General features: G+C 41.6%; 1 long non-coding RNA gene across 1 annotated transcript; it reads right to left on the reverse strand.

The window, feature by feature from the left end:
• Positions 1-148: 148 nt before the first annotated feature.
• LOC132866640 (uncharacterized) lies at positions 149-5,329 on the reverse strand. Its single transcript, XR_009650606.1, has 3 exons — positions 5,266-5,329; positions 5,009-5,091; positions 149-224 (listed from the first exon to the last, which is right to left on the reverse strand). It is a non-coding gene; the product is annotated as an uncharacterized LOC132866640 (long non-coding RNA).
• Positions 5,330-6,859: the final 1,530 nt, after the last annotated feature.

Below are 6,859 nucleotides of genomic sequence, written 5' to 3' on the forward strand. Positions count from 1 at the left end.
CACACTTCCTTGTAGATTAACTCCCATAATTAAAAAAAAGTCAACAAAATCTCAAGGCTTAATTGTAAGAAACAGTTAATCTGACAGATATTATAAGACTAAGAGGTGTTTGTCCTACTGTAAAAAAAAAAAAAAAACTCACCTGGAGACGGAGGAGGAGAAGGCTCCTGTTTGGAAAAGAACGCTCCCATTTTATTCAATTTAATGAATCCGGATAAACAATACTGATGAGAAAAGTAGAAAATATAGACAGATGTTTCATGTAGGGTTCCATCAAAAAAAGTAATAATTCTATATATGCAGTCATCCAAACAAAGAAATATTCCGAAAAATATTATGCTGCAAAATTTTAAAGGCTCACTCACAACCCGCCGTACATGCTACTATGGGTGGTCTACGGTAAAAAATTTGGCAAACCCGTGCTTGAGACTTGCACGACACTTGTGTGTGTTCAGTGGTGTAGAAGGTCGCAGACTGGCCGTGGAGACTTTTGGTCCTGCACATACAAATTCTATGGGTGTTACGAAAAATCAAGAACGCATACTCTACGTACGTGAACCGTACTCCTTTTGTATGCCTGAACCAAGTCAGCAGCACGGCTAGTAGGGGCTTTTTGTGATGACAGTAAGACACACGAGTGACGCACGGTCATTGTATGAGTGACGTGCCTCAGAAGTACTACACAAGTATTCCACACTTGCTATTTGTGCGGCACGCAAGACAGAAGTACATCTCACTTTCTTTCTGTATGTGTGGCGTGCACACAGTGCACGCGACCCGCATGCAACACGAGAGGCAAGACTCTGGGTATATATATTGGGGGAGGAACCAAGGAACCAATCATGTAGCATGTAGCATTGTAGAAGGAAAGAAGACCACCTCATTTGCTGTTTTTCATCTCATCTCATTATCTCTAGCCGCTTTATCCTTCTACAGGGTCGCAGGCAAGCTGGAGCCTATCCCAGCTGACTACGGGCGAAAGGCGGGGTACATCCTGGACAAGTCGCCAGGTCATCACAGGGCTGACGCATAGACACAGACAACCATTCACACTCACATTCACACCTACGGTCAATTTAGAGTCACCAGTTAACCTAACCTGCATGTCTTTGGACTGTGGGGGAAACCGGAGCACCCGGAGGAAACCCACGCGGACACGGGGAGAACATGCAAACTCCGCACAGAAAGGCCCTTGCCGGCCCCGGGGCTCGAACCCGGACCTTCTTGCTGTGAGGCAACAGCGCTAACCACTACACCACCGTGCCGCCCATTTGCTGTTTTTATTTGAGTATATGTTAATTTACCATGCAAACGTCAATTAATAAAACATGAGTATAAGGGAATAATGTATTTTATTACATTGTAAAAAATCCCAACTAAATAGCCCAACAGTTTGAGCACTGAAACACACTTTGACTCCGAGCTGCTGTCCTGCTCCTACTCCTGCTGAGTGGTGGGACGGGGTGTCAGGATGTCCTTGTCCTCATCACTGAGCATGGCACAATGGCCTGACAGCGATGATGGGACTGCAATGTCCTCACTTCTGGGTGTCGTTAGCTGAAACATACATGAAATTCAGCATATATAATATTAATTACATAAGCATATAGATACCGAAATGAATGTTTAAAGCATGTGTATTACAGTGCAAGAGGTTTAATTAGTATTTACCTGTGAAAATCCCTCTGGCAGGGTGCTGTGCCTTCTGCCGGCTTGAAGATATACTTCTCCCTGTCCGTGCAGGGCTCACCGGTGCTGCTACCATCATCATCAAATTCTTCCTCCTCCTCCCCCTCTGCTGTTTCAGGCTGGGTTACTTCACTTTTGCTTGCTTCTTCTTGGGTCCCATTTTCAAAACTTTTAAACTGAAAATTTTTAAATTTTTCCCACAAAATATCCAATGTTCTTTAGTCGAAAGACAGATGCAGAATGCTGCAGACACGCTGGTTTTATACCCACTCCTGGCTTGCGTCACACGCAAGTTATGAGTGATTGTAAGATGCTAATCACATGCGTCACACATGCTTCACAAGTGCGGCCCATACTCGTAGTGCAGGAAACTGGTAAAAAGCAAGTCACACGCACTCCACACTCATTGAACACACACTGATCACGTGCATCAGATATACGCTCTCCACGGGCTAACGGCGCAATTTTTCCCACGCCTTGAGGAAGTCAGGGGTGCAACCTGTACTTGACAAGTACTTTGCCCGTACTCCTTCCCCAAACTTTCCCCCGGGTTCACCGGGACCCTGCAGCACAGCTGCAAGCTACCAAACCCTGCAACCCATGCATGCCCAAAATACTTACGGCGGGTTGTGAGTGAGCCTTAATTTGTTTGTTAATTCACAAATCTGTAAAGACAGACTCACACCTTCTGACCGGGTTGACTGTTTGAGCAGCTTTCCGAAGTCCTACTTTTATACTTTCAGTTTCTGTCACAGACACACGCACGTAACCTGATAACACTCTTTCTTGGAAGAGCATGATTTACTCTAAGGTGAAAGTGAAATTATTTTATGGGGCGGAGCCCCGAAAATGGGAGGGGGGGTGTTGTCAAACCAGTAAGGCTGGGGGTCTGGGGGCTGCCAGAGGGCCCTGGAAGCTTTGCAGTTTTTAAATGCTTGGAAATGCATTGAGCTGTCAGAGACATGTTATAAATGAAATGTCTTAAAGAAAATTACCATATCAAAAATATTTTTTAAAATTAGGAACTTTCAGAACAATTTTATTTGTCACTGAAAATGATATTGTCAGAGTTGCAGGTATATGCGTAGAACATAATTACAACTGATATATGGTCATATTTATGAAAGTTGCATTGTCATATAAACCATTACCACATGACACACTACAGTGTAGTACACTGACCACAAAACACCTCATATCAATATATCATTACAATTTTAGCAACTACAATCTGAGCTCCTGCTCAGGATATTCAATGTACATATAAGACAGCGAATATACCCAGGTAAACTGATGGAATGTAAGTGGCCGCTTAAGACAGAGCTCAATACCGAGATAACTACAGTGGTGCTTGAAAGTTTGTGAACCCTTGAGAATTTTCTATATTTCTGCATTAAATATGACCTAAAACATCATCAGATTTTCACACAAGTCCTAAAAGGAGATAAAGAGAACCCAGTTAAACAAATGAAACAAAAATATTATACTTGGTCATTTATTTATTGAGGAAAATGATCTAATATTACATATCTGTGAGTGGCAAAAATATGTAAACCTTTGCTTACATTATCTGGTGTGACCCCCTTGTGCAGTAATAACTGCAACTAAACATTTCCAGTAACTGTTGATCAGCTCTGCACACCGGCTTGGAGGAATTTTAGCCCATTCCTCCATACAGAACAGCTTCAACTCTGGGATGTTGGTGGGTTTCCTCACATGATCTGCTTGCTTCAGGTCCTTCCACAACATTTCGATTGGATGAAGGTCAGGACTTTGACTTGGCCATTCCAAAACATTAACTTTATTCTTCTTTAACCATTCTTTGGGAGAACAACTTGTGTGCTTAGGGTCATTGTCTTGCTGCATGACCCACCTTCTCTTGAGATTCAGTTCATGGACAGATGTCCTGACATTTTCCTTTAGAATTCGCTGGTAAAATTCAGAATTCATTGTTCCATCAATGATGGCAAGCCATCCTGGCCCAGATGCAGCAAAACAGGCCCAAACCATGACACTACCACCACCATGTTTCACAAATGGGATGAGGTTCTTATGCTGGAATGCGGTGTTTTTCTTTCTCTAAACATAACAATTCTCATTTGAACCAAAATGTTCTATTTTGGTCTCATCCATCCATGAAACCTTTTTCCAATAACCTTCTGGCTTCTCCACATGATCTTTAGCAAACTGCAGATGAGCAGCAATGTTCTTTTTGGAGAGCAGTGGCTTTCTCCTTGCAACCCTGCCATGCACACCATTGTTGTTCAGTGTTCTCCTGATGGTGGACTCATGAATATTACCATTAGCCAATGTGAGAGAGGCCTTCAGTAACTTAGAGGTTACCGTGGGGTCCTTTGTGACCTCGCCGACTATTACACACCTTGCTCTTGGCGTGATTTTTGTTGGCCGACCACTCCTGGGGAGGGTAACAATGGTCTTGAATTTCCTCCCTTTGTACACAATCTGTCTGACTGTGGATTGGTGGAGCCCAAACTCTTTAGAGATGTTTTTTAACCTTTTCCAGGCTGATCCTCATCAACGATGCTTTTGCTGAGGTCCTCAGAAATCTCCTTTGTTTGTGACATGATACACTTCCACAAACATGTTGTGAATATCAGATTTTGATAGATCCCTGTTCTTTAAATAAAACAGGTTGCCCACTCACACCTGATTGTCATCCCATTGATTGAAAACACTTGACTCTAATTTGACCTTCAAATTAACTGCTAATCCTAGAGGTTCACATACTTTTGCCACTCACAGATATGTAATATTGGATCATTTTCCTCAATAAACAAATGACCAAGTAAATATTTGTGTCTCATTTGTTTAACTGGGTTCTCTTTATCTATTTTTAGTACTTGTGTGAAAATCTGATGATGTTTTAGGTCATATTTATGCAGAAATATAGAAAATTCTAAAGGGTTCACAAATTTTCAAGCACCACTGTATAAACAAAGACTGCAAGATTTGAATGTCTCTCATACAAAGTCAGTAACTGCAATCTGAGCTCCTGAGTCTTGAATCTGAGCCCCTGAGTCACTTATGTTTACAGCATCGGAACTGTCTCTTGTGAACTTTACACATTCAGCACTAATGTGTATATTGCACTTATATCAAGCATGTGAGTACAGGGATTTTTCTCTTTGTCAGGTGTTGCTTTGCTCAAACTGGCCTGTACTCAACATTTGCATAACGATGTAAAGTTGCATGGGTGGAAAAAAAAAACTAACTAGGCTTAATTATAAGTAAAGAAACAGTTCATCTGACAGATATTTTAAGACTAAAAGGTGTTTGTCCTACTGCTCAAAAAACTCACCTGGAGACTTGAGGAGGTTCTTGTACAGGTGTAGACTCAGACCCTCCAATTTAATTCAATTGTATAAATCCTGATGAATACTACTGATGAGAAAAGTAAAAAAATATATAGAAAGATGTTTAATGTAGGGTTCCAGCAAAAAAAGGTATAATTCTATAGTCATTCAAACAAAGAAATATTCCAGAAATAACTTTAAAAATGTTATGCTCCAAAATTTAATTGTTTGTTAATTCACAAATCTGTGACAACATACTCACAGCTTCTGACCGGGTCGACTGTTAGAGCACCAACCCCAGGTCCCACTTTTATACCTTCAGTTTCTCTCTCACACACACATGCAACCTGATTACATTCCTTCTTGAAATAGCATGGTGTATTGTATACTAAATGTGAAAGTATTTTCGATCATCCTCAGCATTCCAACTATTATCATTAGGCTGATAAACATGAACTTGCTCTTTACATGAAATCACGTATTTTCTAGGTAATATAGAGGTTTAACACCTGAGATGTAGTTTATTTATCTCTCATCTCATCTCATTATCTCTAGCCGCTTTATCCTGTTCTACAGGGTTTCTCCGGGTGCTCCGGTTTCCCCCACAGTCCAAAGACATGCAGGTTTGGTTTAACTGGTGACTCTAAATTGACTGTGAGTGTGAATGGTTGTTTGTGTCTATGTGTCAGCCATGTGATGACCTGGTGACTTGTCCAGTGTGTAACCCCGCCTTTCGCCCGTAGTCAGCTGGGATAGGCTCCAGCTTGCCTGCGACCCTGTAGAAAGATAAAGCGGCTAGAGATAATGAGATGAGATATTTACACAGATTTTTTTTTGTCAATTTCCATTTCCAAGATCACCTTCTTTACCATACCTGGAAAAAAATAATAAATGACTATGATTTGTGTCCACAAATAAGTCTGCATCTACATACCCAAATAATTACCTTCTCTTCAATCTTCTTGCTGATGTATCAAGGGCAACATGGGTGGAGCCACACAATTAAATTCCTGAAGAGAACCTGTTCCAGTTAGCCAGAAATCTGTGTCTAGGAAAGATATGTATATATTTTTATTTGTAAATCATACCAAGGATATCTAAAAATTATTTCATTTTACTTCTGTAGAGAGTGACTTCCTCACCGTGGCTTACTCCTTACAGTGGTGGTGGGGTTTGTGTGTCTCAATAACCCTGAGAGCTATGCCGGTTGGGACTTAGGTCCCTGGTAGGTTCAACCTTGCCGGATTGGTCGACGGGTAGAGACCAGACGAAGATCAGCCAGCCCTTTTTGACCCTCCAGTTAACTGGGGGTTAGGCATTAGGCTAATCACCTATTCCTGTAAAAAAATTCTTGATTACCGAAACCTTGAGAAGCAGAGCAAATGGATCCACAGTTAGAGGCACTGAAATTGGACCTCACTTGAGTAAGGAGGAGGTGAGTGAACATGTGACATACTTGGGCCAAAGCCAGATAGAAGCCCAAGAACCGATGAAGCCAAGACTAGTTACTCCAAAGTTGCAACTAAGGATAGGTAACTGGAATGTGAAGACAATGTATGCTACAGGGAAGGCTGTGGAAGCAGCATGCGTGATGAGGGATATGACGATGCAAATCATGGGAATCAGCGAGTGTCGATGGACAGGCTCTGGCCAAGTGGTACTCAGTACAGGCGAGACAGTATTGTACTCTGGGAGGAAGGACAACAAGCATCTATTCGGTGGAGCAATAATGATGGAAGCGAGAGCAAAAAGGGCACTGATACACTGGTCACCCATAAGTGAGAAAATTATCAAGGCAAGGTTTTACTCAAAGTTCATTAAGTTTACCTTAATACATGTATATGCACCAACAAATG

The sequence above is a fragment of the Neoarius graeffei genome, chromosome 18 (assembly GCF_027579695.1).
Source record: "Neoarius graeffei isolate fNeoGra1 chromosome 18, fNeoGra1.pri, whole genome shotgun sequence".
Lineage (NCBI taxonomy): Eukaryota > Metazoa > Chordata > Actinopteri > Siluriformes > Ariidae > Neoarius > Neoarius graeffei.